The sequence below is a fragment of the Rhamphochromis longiceps genome, linkage group LG5, assembly GCF_057381845.1.
Source record: "Rhamphochromis longiceps isolate RC_006_pf linkage group LG5, R_longiceps_female_GT1.1, whole genome shotgun sequence".
In the NCBI taxonomy this organism is placed as follows: Eukaryota; Metazoa; Chordata; class Actinopteri; order Cichliformes; family Cichlidae; genus Rhamphochromis; species Rhamphochromis longiceps.
Genome location: NC_140561.1, coordinates 41,887,130 through 41,909,736, shown reverse-complemented (window position 1 = coordinate 41,909,736; position 22,607 = coordinate 41,887,130). Strand labels below are relative to the sequence as shown.

At 49.9% G+C, this 22,607-nt stretch overlaps 1 protein-coding gene across 1 annotated transcript in view; it reads right to left on the bottom strand.

Moving 5' to 3' along the window:
- grm7 (glutamate metabotropic receptor 7) overlaps window positions 1-22,607 on the bottom strand; it is a 160,295-nt gene that overhangs the window by 101,322 nt on the left and 36,366 nt on the right. The gene's annotated exons all lie outside the window — the stretch shown is intronic.

Sequence of the window (22,607 nt, the reverse complement as noted above, 5' to 3'; positions counted from 1 at the left end):
AGCAGAACGAGGCGCTGAACACGTTTGTTTTACGGCTCAAATGGATTGGATTGCATTTATATAGCGCTTTACAATGCCACTATTCATTCACTCTCACATCCACACACTGGTGGAGGCAGCTACAGGTGTAGCCACAGCTGCCCTGGGACAGACTGACAGAAGCCAGGCTGCCGTATCACGCCATCGGCCCCTCTGGCCAACACCAGTAGGCGGTAGGTGAAGTGTCTTGCCCAAGGACACAACGACCAGGACAGAGAGCCCAGGGATCGAACCAGCGACCTTCCGGTTACAAGGCCCAGAATAAGACAAAGAAGGATTATTATGAAGTGTGAATCGCTTTGTATGGATCACATCAACATGACTGGACTTCCTGTGGACTTCCTCTTCGCCCCCTGCCGGCTTCAATAAAACTCGGCCAGCATTGATCTGAGACGGCGAGGTGAGCTGGGAGGCGAGGACGGTCCACGCCTCTGAGGCGAGGAGAGAGATGACGGGAGAGCTGAAGCATCGATCGGCAGCCCTGACAGGAAAACGAAACAGCCAATCAGAGGCAGCGATGATCCTACACGCTGGCATTCCCATCTGACATTAATGCGCCGTGACGACGGCAGAGGACTCGGATTTACTGACCTTCTGCTCGTCACTGATGTCTATTAACGAGCGCTTGTGTGGGAGGACGGCGCCGCTGCGAGCCTCCGTGTGAGACCTGAACCTCCAGGGGGTCAGAGGTCAAAACAAACAGGCGGCGGAGACCCCAGATGGAGGTTTCCATGAATGTATCAGAAGAAGAAGCTGAATTTGATCTTTGCCTCATATAAAAATAAGACATTTATGAGCATGTGAGATTTGTGAGCGCGCTCTGTCTGCACGCCGTCCGGCCCGTCCAGAGTTTCTAATTAAAAACGGGGCAGCGCTGAACATGAATTAGATCCATTAAACACTGTTTGAGTGTGAGAGCGTCACCATCTCCTCGCTGTTCTCGCGTCTCTGACAGATTCCTTCACCCTCCATTATTACCCAGCGGGCCGCATCTGCTGCAGCGGCGGCTCTCTGAACTGAATCGGCACATTGGACGTGCTGGAGAGCGTCATCGTGCAGACGCAGAGGGATTTCTCTCTGAGCGGCGTGCTCATCCTCAGCAGATCAAACCGAATCTAAAATGATGTGTTTCATGTCAGCGTGTTCAGACTGACCATTTCAGCGTTTTATTCTGAGAGTCACACGCCGAGGATCTTCATCTCCTCCAGAGTCTCACATCTCTGCTGCTTGTAAAAGTAACTGAATCCTGTGTGAGCAGCTCGCCCTCGCCGTGGACGTGCAGACAGCTGTCAGTGGATCAGTGCGATGCTCCGGGAAGCCCTGCACCGATCCTCAGCACATCACTCGTCAACAAAATAAAACCACACACACAACAACAGCTGGCACCAACGCAGTCGTCAAATCAGCAAGCCCGACTCGTTAGGTTTCTGTCATGGTGCGGGGCGGAGCCGCTGCATCTCCTCGTAGTGGCGACGCCTGTGAGTAATCAGCGGTCACAGTCGTTGAGATCGTCGGCTCACCACAGCGAAGGCCGTCATGGTCAAAGTGTTTTAGTCACTGCTGCACTGGTGTCGACCATGTTTCTCTCTGCTCACAGTAACACTTTGAACATTTGTTAGTTTTGTCGGTTTCCCCTCTGATCAGTCTGTACGGTTTTTGTCATCTTGACCAAAAGCCAATGATTAAAGACTAAAACTGTGTTGTTGGAAAGTTCCTCAGCAGAGTCCCTGCATGACAAACACACCACATCACTCAAATCCTTCTGTGACTGACAGAAAAATCCTCTGCAGCCTCTCGGCAAACAGAGAAGGGCCTCAAATAAACTGAGACCCGGAACAAACACAGGAAGTCAAAAGCTCGCGACGCGCTAATGAACAGAGCTGCTGTATTTCAGGCTAAAACCAGGCGACATGTTTCCCTGAGCTGCAGCAGCGAGATAACACAGTCCTCACTCACAGGTCTCAACAGGATGTGCCGTGCCTGTGATAACAGCACATTTAGAGGGTAAAACAGATGATATTCTCCCTGAAAATAAAACAATCCATCCTTCTGAATTGGGCCCAGCGGGCTCCTGTAGCCAGCCGTTTGTGTTTTAAAGACTGTGGCTGAAGGATATGATCTTTACTTAAGGCCCAGAGCGGCGACGCTGGAACCCCGTCGAGGGTCTCAGAGATAATTTGATCTGACGGCTAATTTCCACGAATCACTGGGAACATCTCGTATCCACTCAAAATCCAGCTGACGATAAAAATGCCTCTGCTTTCTCCACTACATGATTCCACTTCCTGTTCACATTTCATTTCAATGTTATTTACACAGCGCCAAATCACAACAACAGTCGCCTCAGGGTGCTTTATATTGTAAGGTCGACCCTGCAATAACACATACAGAGAAAAACCCAACAATCATATGACCCCCTATGAGCAGCACTTTGGCGACAGCGGGAAGGAAAAACTCCCTTTTAACAGGAAGAAACCTCCGGCAGAACCAGGCTCAGGGAGGGGCGGGGCCATCTGCTGTGATTGGTTGGGGTGAGACAGAGGTTAATAACAGATATGATTCAATGCAGAGAGGTCTGTTAACACATAGTGAGTGAAGAAGAAACACCCAGTGCATTATGGGAATCCCCCGGCAGCCTACGTCTATTGCAGCATAACTAAGGGAGGAGTCAGGGTCACCTGGTCCAGCCCTAACTATATGCTTTAGCAAAAAGGAAAGTTTGAAGCCTGATCTTGAAAGCAGAGAGGAAGAACAGCTGCAGCCATGTTGGTCACAGCTCAGTTATTTCAGTATCAAAGAGCTGTTACTGTGCTGAGGGGCTGTCAGTGTCACGCAGTCCCTGGAAGTTTGCCTTTAAATCCCTGTAAACAGTTGCTTACAGCACACTGCAGCATAGCAACATAATCCTAAAACACAGCTGCTAAATCCACCGACCTTTGACCTCTGATGAAATGAGAAAGCCAGTCTACTTCCAGGGTTTAGCTTTCTTTATTCAGTCTCAGACCTTTAATGCAGACGCGTCCATGTTTGTGCTCATAGCTGTCTGACATGCAATGACACAAACACACGACAAACACACGTAACACAACACAAGACATAAAATTTACAAAGAGCAGAGCGAGGAGGACAACATAAAGACCTCCAGGTCTATAATTGCTGAGCACCAGGTCACCATAGTGGTATATACAAAAGGTAGCCCCTCCCCTAATCAGCTAACGTGGATTTTAAGAGGCTAACTGTAAGAACTGCGGCCAATCAGACCCTATATATTGTGACTTTTCAAAATAAAAGTCCCTCCTTCTGTTTTCTCTGCACAAACTTGGGTTAACTACACGTCTGCTGCAAAGACAGTTATTTCCATGTCACTTCACATCTCTTCTTATCCGTCGCTCTACCCGAGGCGTATGAGGCCCGTGCACACGTTCGTGCACACGTTCGTGCACACGTATCATATGTGGGAGGAGAGGCGGTGCAGTCGCCCCTCTGTGAGCGAATCAGAGGTGGAGAACGAGAAACGCTGCCTCCTAATCACACTTAATTACAATGACCCTGCTCGCCTACGGTGCAGCAATCACAGATTTCATTACAGCCGCTCATTTTGTGCGATCAGGCAACACACACACACACACACACGGGACCGTGCACGCATTCATCAACACACTGTTTCTTCCAGCCTGCTGACGGACGGCTAAATGAAGCAGAAACAACGAGCTGCAGAACACTTTCACTTCCTGACTCACTGTGTGTGTCTGTGTGTGAGCACTGTTATTATCACTTTATTTGTAAACCATCAGCATTCAGCTTGACTGTGATTCACCTCCAGCAGGAGTCTGACAGACCGACTGACTCAGCCTCCATCCCTTCATCCTCCTCTTCCTCTCCCTCCTCTAATCTTCCTCGCCCCTCTCTGTTTCTTGCCGGTTCTCCGCCTGCTGGCTTTTTTAAGTCCTCATCAGCGAGGATCTAATTTGGCGCCATAAAAACGTGGATGAAAGTGGAGCAGCGAGTGAAGGCGCTGACATTTCTCTGATTAAGTAGGCCGGCGAGGTGGAAGCGGGGTACCTGCGCCACACGGTTTATGAGCCTCGTCCTACAGACCAGAGAGTGCGTTTGAAACCGTTTAACACCGCGCTGTGTGTGCCGCCGTTATCACACCAACCCAAGCTAATGTTAGACCAAAACGAGACACAAAGACACACAACAGGACTGCAAAGAGACAACAGCTAAGGTCATGAGACATTAAAGACCACAAAGAGCCAAAACACAAGTCACAAGAGATGAAAACAACCAGCAGCAGCTACAACTACAAGAAGAATCCATGTTGGCGTGCATCTCATCTGGTGATGTTACCGATTACCGGACTCTCAGTTAATGTTAGCGTGTGTGGCTCGATGGCGGGAGCAGGTGAGCGGCGGTGGGCGGCGACATCGGCCCACGGGCTGTTGAAGGTGAGCGAGGTCTCGGCTCCAAACGTGTTTAATTCATGAAACACGTAACCCGACACTTATTTAAATGTAACTGATTAATTCATGCAAAGACACACACTCCTCAGATGCTTTCACATTAAAAGCCTCGTTCCACACAGCGGCCCCATTAAGTCCGGTCAGGACTCGTGCTTGCATAATTCATCAGGCATGCTCCTCTCTTTAATCTCATGCTGTTAATTCGTTTGTCCTACTGCGCCCTCCATCCTCACCTCGCTGTCACCTACAACCGAAGAGGAGGAGGAGGTGGGTCATTAGAAGAAGAATATTCTGGAGGAGAGGGATGCGAGGCGAGCCGTCCGCGGCCGCTGAAATAATGACCTCGCTGCCAATTAAATTTTCAGTGACCTCACCTAATTGAATGGTACACTTCCAGCCGAGCTCAGCCCAGCTGACGGCTGAGAGGAAGGCTTCAGCACCTCAGAGGGTCCACATCAGGACGCCACGGCCCGGAGCCTGAACATCATCCACTGACAGTCTGACACCAGGAGTCTGCTCACAGGTTAACGGGAACTTTCAAAATAAGGGCGAGGCGATCATGGAAACACGGGAACATGACGAGATGCAATAAAAATGTCTAAGCAAACTTTGAGCGTCTTCATTGTTTGGGTGCGGTCACGTCCGTGATCCGGTTCCACCCCCGCTGAAGCGGCTCTCTGGTCATTTTGTCATTTTTATCGTTTCTATTTGTGTGTTTAGGGTTTTTCCTGATTCAGAGCAGTTTGTGCCGACTCATAAATAAGTCTGAAGCATCTCTGATTCATGACGTTCTTGCTGATATCATCGAATCATCATCATCGAATCTGAGCTTCACCTGATTATTTCTGCTGCTCTGAGTTTCGGGGGCGTGGCTGAACAGGTGAGACACAGGTACGACTCGGCACGTGTTTTAGGTGAAACACGAGCTCACTGATGACTTTAATGTTCCCTCGGCTCTCTCTGCCTTACTCCACCCCCTCAGCCTCTCCTCCCGTCTGAACATCTTTCTGCCAAACCCGAGTGCTCGACTCCTCGCCGCCTGCCCAGAGCCCATTCAGCAATCACGGACAAACGGCCGCTCGTTCATTCATCTTGTTTTCGCCGCTCGGGCAGACTGCACTCAGCCTCGCTCTGCTAAAAGCAGCAGTCAAACACTTGAGCGTGAGTGGACGAGCTCCAGCCTCTCGGTATCGCTCTCTCACACAAACGCCCCTCGCCGCGGCGTCCAGCTCTCTGCAGCCCTTTCTAAATGTCGCTGGGCTCGGCGCCGGGCGTGTTTCACAGAGATAGCTGCTCCTCGCAGCAATGAATCCACCCTCGGTGGCTCGCCTCACTCGACAGGCGAGCTCCGAGGACACATTAAGCTGGTACCGTGCCTGTCGCCGCTTATTACACCCCCAGCCCGCCGCAGGTTCACGAGTGATGGAACGGGGCTGAGAAACGTGGGTCTGAAATGAGACGATGCAAGACACAGTTCTCTGTCGTTTCTCTCTTAGCACAGTTTCTAATACAGAGCGTGAATCCCCGCGCTCGCCATCCGCCCCGAGGACACGCCCCAGACCAAACTTCTTCCAGTCTGCTTGCTCATTCCGACCTCATCAAGCACAAAGGAGTCCAAATCCTCCTCAGTCCTAAAATCAATCAAAGCCTGAGGCGTCCAAACTCTTTCAGCTCCAGTGAAGCGATCCGTGTGCCTGCTCTGCAGGAGGGGGCGGGGTTAGTGAAGCTGGGCCAGCTGGCACATAATACCTGTTGGAGAAGGACGAGAATGACCACGGAAGAGCTTTGGGCCTCGTCCACGCAGAAGACGAACGCAGCGTCACAGCAGCAGGATGCAAGCTGTTTGTGTCGCTCCTTTAAAGGAAGTGCGTCGACACGCTCGCACAAGCTGGCGTTTGTGTTTCTGATAGTCATGATGTCATTCTGGTGAGAACTGCAGCTCATTGTGGTTCAGAACAAACCTGCAAAGTCTTTGCACAAACGAGCTCGCCACGCTCGCCCTCCCGGGTCATCTGTCGCACGCGCTCACATTGAGTAACTGAAGGAAACTAAAACAAATACAGAAGATAGTGAAGCCTCTGCCTTCACCGTGATGCTTCTGCGTGCTTTCATTTTCAGAGGTCGACCGGTGTTCTCACCCTTTCCACGTTTGGCAGCTGAAGTTTGTGTTTATCAGGAAGCAGCGTGTCTGCGAGGCGAGGCAGCAGCTGGGCCTCTCCTTCATGTTCAAAAACACAGATTTAATATTAATACCACCCACCGGGTCCACCTGGTGTGCTGTCAGGAACGAAAACATTAGCTAACCATTAATTCAACAAACTAATTACCTCATTAGCGGCCCCATTAATACTTTTAATTTATCACGGAGACGATGAGGAGGGCGAGCGACAGGCCAGTGAGGAGGGTCGTCCTCAGAGGAGGCGGAACTCATCAATCATTTACTTAAATCTGAATCGGTGTGGAGCGCCCCACGATCACACGCGACATCGATCCTGCACACGTTCAAAAATCTGCAAAGTGTCAAAGTAATAACACACGGCGTGATGGAGGCGGAGTCACCGGGCCGCTCCTGACCATGAGGATGCCTTAAAAAGCAGAAGCCCACAAACTGATCCCCCTCAAGTCGCTCTCTCTCTTTGTGCCGAGCTGAAGGCCGACGAGACACGAAGCAGCCCGCTGAGAGGCTGCGGGGGCGACAGTTGAGATGTGCGCGGCTAACAGGAAGTCTCCTGGCGTCGTGAGAATGAAGACGGCGTTCAGATCAACCTTCGAGCCCAACAAGCTCGCGCTGAACGACTCGCTTCCTCTCCCAGCAGGGCAGAAGCAGCTCAAAGTGAAGGCTGGCGGCTCGCCCGCAGCCACTTTCCTCCATCCCAGGGAATTCCAGGCCTTTGTTCTCCTCGCTCATCACAGCGCGGGGAGGCGGAGGACGAGGGATGCTAAAAGAGGAGAGCGGTGGGTGGATGTGTGAGCTGGCTGAAGATGGAAGACGTGGCGCTCTCTGATCTCCTCCGCTCCCTCCATCTCTCTTGGACGCCTGCTTTGGCTCCACTCCTGTGGAAGCAGGACGAGGCTTGGCAGCATCGCGGCCCGGGATTGGCTCTAAAGTGGCGCTAATATGCTAATTCCTTGCAGTTAAATGAGGAATGTCCCGGTGGAAGCTCGAGAAAGATGCTGAGCTCCAACTGATCTATTTATACCAGCAGAGAGGAGCAGGTGGAGACGAAGACGAACTGCTGCATCCACCGAATGCACTCATAATAATAGCAGCCGATGAATGTGAGCGGATCGGCTCATAGAGAGAAGGTTACTGGACCGGGAGTCTCAACCTTCAGGGGGAGAGGACGTGTCTCACAGCCCTCTGCAGGACTCGAGCTCCTCAAAACATCAAAGTCATGGAAAAAAGTGCATGGATGTGACGGACGCACATGAAAAAAACCGACTTTTATTTCTCTTCCTAAGTGCTGTTTTCATAAAAAGCAGCCCTTTGTGGCTTTAGTCAAATCGTTGACCACCAACAAATATGTGCATCCATTCAGTCATTCATGATTTGACTGGTCGCTGGTTTCTCTTAATGATCTTAACTTCATGTACTAATGATGCCTGCGTGGCGAGTTAATCGCCGACAGCACCGTTTGTCACGAGCGTCGGATGAACCGCGGCCGCGTCAGGTCACTTTTATCGATTTCTCCTCTTTAGGCTTCACTGATCCTGACCTGTGACAGCAGCACAGAGCAAACTGTCCGCATCGCTGACACGACGGCGACGCTACCCGAGACAGACTACGAGACGTTTTCACACAAGTATTTGGACAGATTTGTGGTTCTTCAGGCTCACGCTGTCCATTTACTTTCACAAGCTGAACTTGTTTCTCAGTTTTTGGTCTCAGTGCTGAACAAACCGTTCAGATATATGATATATTATGTACCAAGCAGCTACAAGTGTGGTTTGTGCTAATCCAATAAAACGGCGCCCTGCATGAGGTAGTCTAATGGTTTAAACCCACCTGAGCTGTGTGTGGGAAATCCTCTCAAACGTTTACTCAGAGTCGGTGAAACTTTAATCCACCTGTGAGTTTCCACACCTCTCACTGCTGTCCATGTGTGACTGTTCCCCGACAGCACGCTTTCCCGCTGCTGGAGTTAATTGGACAGTTTCATTAGCAGGATGCGTCTCCTCGCTGCAGCTCTGATAGCGCGATGCTTCTACGACAGCTCACCTGGACAGAGAGCAGGTGTTTCCCAGGAATGCGTCGCCTCAGCATTAATCACTCGGCAGGCCGCGGAGCGCCGAGGTGGTGCATTAACAAGCAGCTAAATGTGATTCCTGCTCCGCGCCTGCATTTATTAGACCGGATCGAGGGTGGAGGTCGGTTTGTTTGTGAGGGGCCCTGACACGACGAGGCCACCTGTACGTTTTAATGAGCCGAGGGTGAACACATTTCCATAAGACTGCTTATTAATCCGTCTCCTCCACATTTACTTTACAGCCGGGGAGGAACAACCTCCAGTCTGAAACGTGCTGCCATCAACATGCAGAGCGAGAGGAGGGGCCTCAGCCATCACAGGCTTCGTCCTGCTCACGGGGACGGAGAAACACACCAGGATACCAGGAACTCTGTTTACTCAAGAACAGCAAATGCTCACAAACAACCACACAGACGTCTAAAAGCAGCGCCCGTGTTACACGTGAGCAGACCTTCAGGTGAAGCCTGACTCCACAGGTCAGAGTCGGGCTCCAGGAGTTCGTCTGATGCTTTAAAGCTAATTTACCATCATCACCATCATCATCGTCGTCGTATTCAGCTCACTTCTTTAAATGTGGGATAACAAGCAGACCTGCGTTCTTTAACCCCGCCTCTCCTGTTACCACGGCGTCCAGCGAACACAGACGCTAACCGTGTTACTGAGAGCGACTATCCGATCTCAGCGGCTATAAATTTTATATCAGGCTGTAAATGGAAAACCTGCCGAGCCAGTGTGAGAGCAGAGAGGGGCACGCACAGCAGACGCACCAATCATCTGAATATCAATCATCACGTCGCACAGGAGCAGCAACGATCTGCCGCAACGCCGCCTGCACACGCTCGTTTAGGACGACCTCTCATTCATTCAGCGCGTTGCCGCGCCGACACTCAGCCGCCCTGCAGCCGCTCGGTCTGTTAGCACGGTAACCACCTGTCGGTCAGAGAGGCCACGCCCCTAATAATAATAATTTAATATAACTGAAACAGGTGAGTTGTAGATAGATGTAAATCTGTGCCTTTCTCGAGGTTGCTGCCTCGAGCTTGGGGATATTTTTCCACACTTCTTGTGTAGAAATGTGCCGTGGGTGGAGCAGACTGAGCACGCAGTAAATTTCTCCTCTTCTTTCTGCAGCTCGATGGGAGAAGCTGAGCACTTCCCTGCGGCTGCTCGGAGGTTTGCAGAGGAGCTCCCTAACCCTCCGAGCCCCCCGAGCCGATCCTCAGGAGCCTCTGACCCGCGGACTCTTTGCTTTGCGTCGTGGGCGAGGAGAAAGCTGAGAGTCTTAATGTTGAGAGAAGTTCAGATCAGCCCGGAGCAGCATGCAGGCTGCAGCAGGAGGGAAAAGACGACCCCACGAAAACCACGGTGACTGGAACACGAGGAGACGCCAGCGAGCCTCCACGCCACACATCTACAAGAATGAACCTTCATGTCATTGACGCCGTTGCCTCATTTCTTCTTAAGTGTAATTAGATGCATCTGAACAGGAAACGTTATGAAATGACATGTTATGACATCATCACTTCATGGTCAGGAGACCAGCTGAGTCACGAGGAAACCTCCCAGACATCACAGACAGTCACGCTCCAGTTAGAACCAGGACAGGAAGTGAGCATTGATTTCCTGCTCTGAGCTGTGAGGCCCTGATGCTGGTGGAAGTGTGCGCACTCCGGCGGTTAATCGTCTCCGTCTCTGAGATCAGGGACGGATCAGCTGATCCAGCATCGGCTGTGTTTTCACGGTCTGCGTGGCAGATGTCGGCTCATAAATATCTAACCGGCGAGGCGGCGCTGGTCCGTCTGCTCAGATTGAATCTGTAAGGCTCTCACAATCGCAGGTAATTTATGGCGAGCCTCGGCCCGACGCTCGCCTGTCAGCTCTGAACACGTCTCGTGTTGGCCATTTTCTCTGCTTCAGCCTGAGCTGCAAGGATTTGCCAGGAGAGCCTGCAGCTACTGCTAACGACTGCTGCTGCAGCCCGACTCGGGGGGAGGAGGAGGGCAGGGTGCTGGTCTTCATCACTTATCGAGCTGATTGGTCCAGGAAGTCCCGCCCTCTCCTCCTGACTTGATTCAACTTCCTGCTAACCCCACTGATGAGAACAGAGAGGCGTGTCCTCAGCCACCCAGAAAGTGATCGTGTCGCATTTTCCCCCGTGGACAAAAACACGACAGGTTACAAACACAAAAGTTCAAAGTTCAAAGAGCAGAAACATGAAAACATTCAGCTTAAAGCTGACTCGCTCCATTTATCTGCTCCTTTATTTCTTAACACCGTTTCTACCATCTGCTATGAATGAAGTTATTTTTATAACAAAGGCGTCCACAGCTCAGTCCTGGGTTTATCAGCAGAGCCTTTCCCCACACGAGGACCATTAATTGTTTACTGGCTGTCACAGCAGGTCTGTCCCTTCCAGCCAAACCCACACTGATGGCAGCCCACTGAGAGCGCTGCTATGTGGGTTAGCGGCGGCGGTGCTGGCCAGGCAGCCCACCACAGCTAAATTATTCATCCCCCCTCTGACTGCTGCGGTGAAACGCTGGGTCAGTGCGAGAGGAGGCAAACAGCCCGAGCCAGAGGGGATCAAATGGACCAGGATACTTCCTGCAAACAATCCCCACATATACATAAGTGCTCTTTACCACCTGTCACGGGTCAGACGTGTGAACCCGCACGCTCACAGAAAAGGGCGATGGATGTGTTTCTGATGGCAGCGCACCGTCTCGCTTACTGCAGACATGTCTCAGGCCGGGTTTGGTCTCTCTGACCACCATCAGGTCCACGACGCAGCTGGAGCAGCCCCACGAGGGCCACGGGACGCCAGATTGTCCCGGCAGAGGTAAGAGCGGTGTTGACGGTTGGAGTCGTCCTGTCAGCCTGTCAGAGAGCCGCTCCAACATACGTGTCGCTGTCACGTTAATAAACACGTTAGAGCGCCGTCCCTCCGCTCTGATGCACGACTTACAGCCTGCCAGATGGTGCTGCAGAATATTTCATCACTATTAATGTCAGCGATACATTAATGAGGACTCCTACTCGCAGCAGGTGTCGCGCGGAGACGACGCTTCATTTAAATTTGTCGTTTCCGTGTTTCACCGGATGACAGCTTGTAAAACAAGAGGTCAGGACACCGGCGGCGCCTGAATGTGTCTTTAATGAGAGCCACGGCGTGTTTTACACAGGGACAGGACATGTTGTTTTTCACACGTCGGTCGCAGCGTGAGACGTTCTTACTGCAGCCGCTCGTCGGCCCTCAAACACACGAGTCCACATATTTATGGCTCTGTAACCTGTTCAGACAGAAATGTGTTCGTGCCGTCGCAGAGATGTTCCAGTCTTTCAAAGAAACGCAGTCTCAGCCAGCTGACTCAGCTTCTCCCAAACCCAGAAATACCCGATCGGTCGGCGTCACAGCGTTCAGCGCCTCGCTGCTAATGGGCTTAAGGGGCCGAGGAAGAGGAGAACCGAGCTTCAGTCTGCATTTATCACAGGAAAACATTCACAGCCATGCACCATTACACCTCGCCTTCTATAACACCTAAAAATGTTTGGCTTAGAACCAAATTTGGGACATTATTCAAACGCTTTGATGGACTAACAACTCAGACCAGGCGGTGTTTCATTAACAGCTTATTTTGTGACGTCTGTTATTGTGTTATTTATAGTATAAAGCACCTCGAGTCGCTGCTGTGTTTAACTGACACTCTATTTACCACGTTTGATTCAAACTGTGGCGAGAGCAGCAAAATGATTCGCCAACCCGACGACTCCTACAGGACCGCCGGGTATTAATCGGCACGAGTCAGTGCACACGAGAGCAAACAGACGGACGCTCGAATCCAGACTGGACCTAAAGAAACAGCAGCTTCCATAAATGCTTGAACACCCTGGAATGAAAGCAGCACACCTGTGTGCACCTGTGAGACCAGGCTCTTTATTAAGGTGCTGCAGCGAACCAAAAGGCAGCAGAGCCCACACAAGGGAGGGCAACAGGAGGGCAGTCAGAGAACAGGTGCAGACGTAATCTTTAAATAGACACAGGAGATACAGCGTGGAAACACCAGGGCACAGCTGACACTAAGACCATGACAAAGGAAATAAGACAGACGACAACTAAATGAAACAGGATCCGATATCACAGAAGGAAGCAGCGACACCGTGTTAGCAGAAACACGAAGAATCTGTAAGAAACACCAGATTACAAAGATTTACAAAACTACAAGCACAACCATAAAATGCTTTCTATGGATACAGAAGGAAACAGAAGACCTGAGAAAACCCTCAGGCTGTGACGTGTTCACCAGCTGACTTTAAAGTCTTTGGTTTTTGTCCGTAGACGTATTAAAGACTCGTCACTCGCCCACCGCTTTCACCTCTTCAGCCTCTCCAATCTTGTAACAGGAGACATGTAAGAAGGTGACGCGCTTAGTTAGCATGTGGCTAACCTGTGACCCGTTTATGCTGAGAGGTGAGCTCACGCTAACCCTGAGGTTTCTCTGGTTTGGGTCCACGGCCGGTCTTAGCTCCGGTCTCCTCACTGAAGGACGAAGCGTGACCTCTGAACTCGTTCTGATGAACCCACGCAGACGTCGCAGACGTCATACATGCATGTCCTCATCGTCACAAGAAGCAGCGCTTCAGCGTGAGACAGCTGAAAATAATAGCGCAGAATTACAGAATTCTGCTTCCTGCTCGTCTGCTCGAACAAAGAGACAAAGTGTTTCCACAAGACTCAAGCTTTCATCCACAATCACACCCTCCCCACTTATCCCCACGCCATCGATGCATCCTCAACAAGTTAAAGCCTGACGTGAGCGTGTGCCCATCGGAAAATCATCCCGATTGTGACAAAAAACAAGAAACATGGAGCAGAGTGACTGGAGTCAAAGAAGAGCTGCTGCAGATCCAACCCCCTGTAAACGGTCCCTGCCTGCAGCGTCCTTCAGCAGGAGGCGGCTTTATGCCTCCAACACATGCACGCGACTCCTGCAGGTTTGTGCTGAGTGTCTCTCTCGTCACGCAGCAGCTTCATTTTCAGCCCCTTCAGGAACAAACAGGTGATGATGTTTAATCATGAAATCTGGTTTCAGGTTTCCTACACGTGCAGTCGCACACTGCACTTTGGCTCGATCTGTGGCTCCTCCCACAGACGTACTGAACACACGCGGGCGAACCCCCGTTTCATATTCTGATCCGCCTCCATTTTTACGACAGCAGTGAGCGGACATGGCTGCGTAGGCTCAGCTGATGAAACTTACTCGAAATGTAACTCAGGTCGAGTGACTTCAAAAAGTGTGACACGAGAGCAAAAATGAGCTTCACGTAAAACAGAAACAGGTTTCCTCCTGCTTACCGTGCTCTGCTAACGGCTACAAGCTAAAGACGAAGCCCTGCACAGTTTGTGTACATCATTATTAATCATGCAGGTGTGGGTGTGCGTCACGCAGCCGATACACACCGACTCGAAACGAGAGCAGGAAGTGCAAAACGCTGACTGACTGATGTTTGTCGGACTGGTTTCTGCAGGCTTACTGGATTTGCTCCCACGTGTCTCTGATCCATGACGCGGACTTCCTCACAGCTGTGGAGACGCTACGAGTGAATTTAAGGATGTTTTTGTTTTTTTAATGGCGGTTTGTCGCCTTTGTTCGTCGGTTCCTTCCCAGCTCCGTGTGGAACTACCTGCATGAATAAATATTGTCGCCCACCTCACCTGTACCCCTCCCCGTGTCACCACACAAAACCGTGACGCTGTGCTGGCGACCGGTTTGGCACACAGCGAATGCTGGCAGTCGGTATCGGGAGCTCAATTATGCAGCGCGGCGGTGGAAACTGAAAGGATTCTGTCATTCTGTCGGGCGAGTTTGACATCGCCGCCTACGAGCGCGTGGACCTCTCCAGAAAGTACTCTGAGACGTGAAAGGACGGCCCTGCTGAGAGGATTCATTCAAATGGTGGTTTAGCTCGTCTGCGTGAGGACCGAACGTCACACGATTTTAATCCACGCCGAGGTTTTAACTCGCATTCTTGTCTGTTTCCTCGGGCCTCCGCTCCGACACGACGAGCAGCCTGAACGACTGTTTCTGCTGCAGCGGCCGTCGTTCTTTCAGACACGTGACAATTTAGTAACGGCGTGCCGACAGCGTAGGCTGCTATCAGTGTTCCCTCTGGTTTTTAGCTGTCTGGCAGGAGACATGGAGAAAGGTAGAAGAGGAGAAAATGATGGGCCTGGGAGGAGGAAGAGGAGGTGCTGAAGGGTGAGACAGCGAGAACACTGAGGGTTCAGTTTTTTGTGTTTCTGACACCAACAAAGACATCAAGTTAAAGTCGGAAGAGTCTGAGTGACAAGCTTTTCCTTCATCTCCCACAGAAACATCGCCGTCATTACAGCTGCTGTATAATCACATCTATGCAATAAAAACACACGTTCAAAAATCTGATTCCTGTGCAGAAACAGGAAGTCCCTGTCGCAGACGTCAGCCCCAATCAGCTGAGGCCTCAGCCTAAACCAAAGGTGATTGGGCCACAGGAGATCAGGTGACGCTACAAACGCAGCAACAAAGTGACACCAGCGTCTGCAGAAAGACGGGTTTAATAATCGGAGAGAAGCCGACCTCCGTCACACCTTCATCCACGCCTCATCGGGTGGAGACGACCACTCGGCCTTACAGCACGAGAACCCAGAGCATCAAACATGCGAGGTTATTCGGTGCTACTGTTTGGGTCGTTGCCATGGTGATTTTGTATCCAGAGTGACCAAGGAAAGCTAAGGCTAGCTAGCTCTGTTATCAAGCAGCACACAGATATCCAACATCCAATTAAAATCCTGGAACTTTATTCCGGTAAACTGGAGCTCAGCCTGTTGGTACAGGTGACCACAGAGCAGCCGTGTCATTGGTCAGAGTCTTTATTTGCAGTCAGAAGGATTTTTACTGGTGCAAGAAGAATCACATTCAGGTGTTTTTCGGGTGATCTTTGTGCCTTTCTTTGTGTGATGAGGAAGAGGAAGCAGAGGTGAAGAAGTGTCAGCAAAGTGACGGGAAGAAACGTGGCGAGCAGCCACGACGCGGCGGGCGAGGAGGCAGAGCAGCGAGGCGGACATTTTGACTGGTTATTAGCGCTGTGGGGGTGTCAGAGTGGGCCTGCATCAGACATCCTCTGACACATCGTATTTCCTCACCTTTTAATTGGACTGTCACGCCTCGGACCAGCCGGCCTCTGGCGAGCCGCTCAGGATGTTTCATCACAGTTTGAAACCAGCAGACGGCGGAAACGACACGTGAGGACGACGTTAGTCCAGCTGTGGCTGCTAATCAGCTCCTCCACACAGCTGTTAAAGCAGGTCAGACCTTCTCACTGGGGGCATCTCGGGATCCGCTAACGAGATGGCGAGACTCAGACTCCCGTGATTGAATCGTTTAGCCTCAAGAATCACGTGACGCCACAGCTCTGCAATAAGAATCCAGCAGTGCTCGTCGCGACAGGATGTTTCTGATTGAAAGATGTGGGAGCGGCGTTTTGTGGGGACCTCGAGTCATTTGTAATAATTACACAGTTTGTTGTTCTGTGTGAACCTGCCGTGGTCGTAATTTAAGTGAAGTTTCTGCAAACTACCTCCCACATCTCACCGAACACACATTTACTGAGACGAGTCCAGTGAATCAGCAGCAGCTGCAACATTTTTTGTCTTCGCCTTTTCCGCGTCTCCTCTATAACAGCGGCTGCGTTGCTGCTTATAGGTACGACTGAGTGTCACTCCCTGCACAGCTGGACCGAGGTTAACATTAACATCAGGCCTGCAGCTGGTGACATCACCCACTCACACAGGAAGCTGCTACTGTTAATGAGCAGGATGCTTCAGAGGATTTCAAAATAAATCTAGATGTCGTTGTTCAGACGTTGAAAAAGAAAAACGCTAAAATGAGTTTTCCAGGTAAAGTAAATGTGTGAGAAACACTCGAGTAATAACTTGTTTTGTGATGTTTGCTTTGTGTCGTCATACAAATAAAAAAACCCTTATTTCCATTTACAGAGACATGAAATCAGAAAACATATTCTCCGTGTACACACTGTCAGATTTCCTCTCCTCTTTGGAAGGCAACAGCTGACGTGGATCACCGCTGAGATGAATCCACCTGATATCAGGCTCAGTGTCACTCTCTGCCGGGATCACATCGACTCCCCGGTAAAAGATGAGAAAGCCGGAGCTGGACAGATGTTTCTGTCTGTCTCAGTTCAATAAACAAACTAAAGGCTATGACTTTGTTCTGTAATGACTGTGAACAGCCTGGCATCACGGTGCCTGTTTGCATTGAGCCGTCTCACGTCTGTCTCTGTCTGGACCGTCTGCCCCTGATGGCAGTGTTACCAGGTCATAAATTACATGTCGTTATAATTACACAAACTGTTGCTGGTGTACTGAATGTTAGGACCTCCAAGCCTGTAGTTAGAGCCCCTCCTCATCCTTCTTCTTTGGTGCAGCCCTATAAATCTGGGGTAAACCTTTGACCTCTCACCTTTGCTACAATTCCCCTGCTCGGAGTCATTTCTAACTCTAATTATATCTTTACCCACCCTGATGTTGTGTGCTTCAGTTCATTGCTGTCATCATTTCGTCTGTCTTTACTAGATGCTGTGAATATGTGTCACGCGTGTGTCGTGTATGTGTGCAGGCACTGTTAATGCTAGCACGAACGGATGAGTCTTGTTAGCTTGAAAGCTGTAGTGGGTGGTGTTAACCCTCGTTCCACCTCTTTGGTTATAGGAGCTGGAGCGGGCCGGTTGTTTACTTAGAGGTCTGTTTACCTTTCAAGACATTAGTTCATTGGCTGCTCAGCAGGATAAAAGCCCAGCGTGGGACTGAGCTGATGGAGAATGTTTTCTTATTTTCTTCTAATCAATGAAAAGATCACATGACTTTACGGTTCAGATGTTGGCACAACTTTTGTTTTTCACCTTTTTCAGTTTCTATTCTGATTCTACAAAGTCAAGTGATTTACACGTTTGCATGACGAGAGTAAGATCGCCGGTTTAATCCCGGGAGGAGTTTGTTTCAGGTGATAAAACTCTGCTAAATCAAACATGCGGAGCTTCCTGCTGTGGATAAAACTGCTTGTTTTAACTCGTAAAAAAGGACGTAGCTGAACCAGAGGACACACAAACCACGAGGTTGTTTATGTTTCCAAATATGCATCTTAGTTTTCAGCATCTGTGTCTTCTTGTTTAGGTTTTTATACTGAAACGTAAAGGTGCTTATTATGTGGAGGGAAACACAGGTGAAGTATTTTATCAAACACGTGCACATACATCTCGTGGAGCTTTGCCACTTCATGCAGATGACACCAGGGTTCATATTTAGGATTCTGGCACACAAAAACGAAACAGGATTTGTTAAATAAATGGTGCCGTGATCATCCTCTCGGATTCTTCTTCTGCACTCCGTTTTATTGTTTTTCCTCTCCTGGTCCACGTTGATCCTGCGTGTGTTCATCACTCCAGTTCGACTGACTGTTCATGCACACACTGCAGCTCCTGTGTGGATCTAACCTGCAGTCGCTGACTGACACGTGAAATTGCCTCTGAACGTTTATCCCTGCAGCTCTGAACAGCACGGGCGCCGCTCGCATCCACAAATGAGGGCGCTTTATGCAAACCAAGGTGTCGATTGTTCTCTCTGCATGCGTGAGCGCAATCACATTTCCATTTCAGTTGTTTAGCGCGCACACACGCGGACTTACAAAGAGCGCGTTCGTCGCACAACAACCAGGCCGCCGATACGAGCGGCGTGGAGTGTCAGAACCTCGATTAGCCAAACTTCCCGACATGTTACGGAGGCCGTCTGTCTCCATGTACCTGAACATGCAGGAAACACTGGACAGCTGTCTGCTTTACTCCAGGTGTGTTCAATCACGTCTCATACACGCAGCGTTTTCAGTGATTACCTCACCCAATCAGCTCACTGGACTGGACCTCGTGTTTGTGCTGCTGGAGCATTTTTAATGACATCATCTGACCAGTAACGGCTGCTGTGAGGTCACTGTGCCCACAGACCGTCCACGAGGGCCGAGCTCCAGTTTGTAGGCGATGTTACTGATTAGCAGGTATCTGCGTCTGAGTGATGGATGACATTCACGCGGTGCTGTTATCTGCCATTCACTCAGCGTGAGAACGTGACACGATGTCGACATGTTGGAGGAAGAGGAGAGCGCACACACGAGCAACTCTAACTTTTACACGTTATGTCTCAATCATCTGTGTGTAACCTGTAATCTTGCGATATTTAGTCGAGTAAAAGACTTTAGATGATGAGTGAAACCAAATCAAAATCAGCTGTTAAGCTGCACACGCTCTGTGGGCCTGTGTCAGCTCATTACTTCAGGTCAGGTGGCTTCGGATGTCGAGGACGTGTTGGTTGATGTGTTTAAAACTCAGGACTGTGAAGAAAAGTAACGACTCGTAGAGCCGTGAGAGGATACGACCCACAAAGCCTGACAATGACTTTCCTGTTTGTTCACGTACATTCAGCTGCTCTGGCACCATCGTTCTTGGTGTACCAGATTGTCTGAAGGATTCCTCTGAACACAACGCAGCAACAACGATAGAAAACACACACACAGACACACACGGCTGGGATCTATAATTAATTCACAGCATTGAGCACAGAAGATAAATCACTGTGATATCGCAGAAATATAGAGATGATATTGCACGGAGAGTCGGGCTGGGGAGGGGCTGCAGGTCAGGAGGATGACGCTGTTACGGCCCTAGCAGGGCCTCTCTCTCTCTCCTGAGGGTGCCTGTGTGGGCGTGTCCCACTACCTCCTGCCTGAGGTGCCACCTTTCCCTCCTGTACAGCTGACTCCCATCAGCAATTAAGGGTATTTAAGCCCAGAGCAGGGTGAGCTCTGGGCCAGAGTGCCATTTTGTGTGGGTACAGCTAGTGAGCTGTGTAGTGTGTTGTCCAGCTAGTGAGCTGTGTAGTGTGGTTTCCAGCTAGTGAGCTGTGTAGTGTGTTGTCCAGCTAGTGAGCTGTGTAGTGTGGTTTCCAGCTAGTGAGCTGTGTAGTGTGTTGTCCAGCTAGTGAGCTGTGTAGTGTGTTGTCCAGCTAGTGAGCTGTGTAGTGTGTTGTCCAGCTAGTGAGCTGTGTAGTGTGTTGTCCAGCTAGTGAGCTGTGTAGTGTGTTGTCCAGCTAGTGAGCTGTGTAGTGTGTTGTCCAGCTAGTGAGCTGTGTAGTGTGGTTTCCAGCTAGTGAGCTGCGCTTTCCTTTTGACTTTTTGCTTTATTTGACCAACGCCTGAGTTTTGTTTGTTTTGTTGGTGTTTTATGGTGATAACGGCTTGTCCGTCTCTCTTAGTTGAGCTACTTTAATAAAACTCTTTAATTTAACTGTTTTGCCGCCCTGACTCCTTTTTCTGACCTGGTCACGTTTGTTGCTTCCCCCTTAACGCCTAGACCCCCCCCAGGGGAACGTACCAGACGCTGTGACCGTCCCCTTGTTTAAACACGCTCATCCTCCTCTTCCTCTCCAGGCGAACAGTCCAAACATGTCTGAGAGATAAACGACCCGTCAGTGCTGCTGCGCAGCTCGTCTGCATGAAGCTTTAGTCAGACTGGTCTGTGTGATTGGGTAATGAGCACAGTTTGTCTGAGTTTGTGACACAGGTTCAAATCTAAGCTCTGAAACCTTTTAGCTGACTTAACGGCTCACCGTGCTGAGCTCCTCATCCACGCGCTGAGGGCAGGCACCCTGCAGAAGAAGCTCGTAGCTTTGAACCCGTTCGCCACCTGTGGGCGCGGTCATAGATTGGGAGCTTTACCTTCGTGCTAACGTGCTGTTACTGGTGAATAACACCCTGAGACACCTGAACTCCCCCACGCTGGTCTGAACGCTCCTCCTCCTCCTCTTCGTGCATGAAGGTGATGAACAGACTCCTGGTGACACGTGCGAGTTGAACTCAGCAGGACTTTAACACCAGGCTTCACCCAGAAACCAAAACAGCTCCTGAACTTTTTAATTGTGCGTCCTCAACAAGAGAGTCCCCCCGACTCCTCTGTGGTGTTCCTCGGGTTTAACCTCGCCGTCCTCTTCCTGCTGTGCTGTATTTTCCTGTGAAGCACGTCACGAGCGCTCTGAGCTGCTGAAGCGACCTTCGTGTTAGCGATGCGTGTCAGCCGCCGAGCTGCACATTAAAAGTAGTTTTTGTGTTTGCTCATATTTGTCGAGCGATTTGAAACGTTTGACGTCTGCACACCTGACTGCGTGGCGGGGATGTGGATTCGATTACCCTCCCTCCTAATCCTCTGGATCCTCCTGCCTCTTCTGTATTGCATGTCTCAGCTATAACAAGTCCTCCCTGGTGTTTACTGCTCATAATCAGCCGCAGTACAGTTAAAGGTGTTGGCTAATTTTGCTCCTCGGGGACAAATTTAAACCCTTCATCCAAATTAGCCGGCCTGCGAAGAGGCAGGACGGGGCCGCTGATGAACGCTGGCAGTAAAACGGTCAGGCTTTGGTCTTGTTCACAGAGTCTCAGACTTTTTAATCCATCTCATATATTTATGATGTTTATCCAGGTTTAACTCATGTATCACACAGGTTTCCTCTTTCAGGAACCGTTGGAAGTTTCTCTCCGGCCCAAATGGTTGAGGAGTTCTGGTTTTTGTAGGAGCTGACCCTGGGCGATAACAGAGTTATCTTCAGACTGTCAAAGCAAATATACAGGGACCAGACTTTTGGGTTATGGTTTCTGTTTTAGTACGAGCTGCACTGACCAATCAGGTTTAAGCAAAGACGTCTGAACGATATCTGTGGGAAGCTTCAGTAACAGTACAGAGCTCGAAGCAGATGCAGTCGTCTCCTACTGTGGAAACAAAGCTGCTTTTAGTCATGTGTTTATGTTTGGTTGGACTTTAAAATTAAAGCTGCACTTACAAAATAACTGCCCGAATAATGCAAATTACAAAATAACTGCCCGAATAATGCAAATTACAAAATAACTGCCCGAATAATGCAAATTACAAAATAACTGCCCAAATAATGCAAAGTGCAGTTATCGAGATGGACTGGAGGCAAAGCTTTTCACAAAACAGGAAGTAAACCTTCAGATTAAGATGCTCTGCTGTGCACGTGCAGCTTTAGGACACACTCGGACACGTCTGCTGTCACGTTTCTGCATTTCACAGACGACTGAAAAGATGATAAAATAAAGAAAACACCATAAAAACAATAAAAAGTCAGAACATCATAAAGAAATAAAACAATAAACAAATAAAAACTAATAAAAGTTCAAAAGCTGCAGCTCGATGCTGATGATCCAATAATGATGAGATGGGAACCACTGCTGTGTGATGCAGGCCAGTGTGTGTGTGTGTGTGTGTGTAGAAGGAAACCTGCAGCCTGGCGTTTGTATCATTGACACCTTTGTTTAACAGCAGCATTAGTGTATCGGGGTCTTTAGCATCGTCAGCTGCAGGTCTTTGTTTCTGTGTCGTGTGTTTAATCATTGGCCGTCATGGATCTGAGCCCCTCCTCTTTCTGTCTTTGGCGTCTCCGTCTAAACCCGAGACTCTGCAGCTGCAGCATGAACGCCGCACAGCGCAGATGTTTCAAAAGCAGATGTTGCTGCGCCCACAGTCGGTAAAAACTGACTGTACATGAAGCTTACATTAAAATTGACCAAAGCAACCTTCGTCTTCACACAGATGATTCAGACACAAACCCTGAGCTGACTCCCTGTAGCTGCTGTAGAGGTTTGCATTGGAACAAAATCACAGAGTGTGAATTCATTTCTTCACACTGCTGACAGGAAGTTGCTGCAGCTCGGGGCAGCTGGTCAGAGATGTGCACGACTGGCTGAGA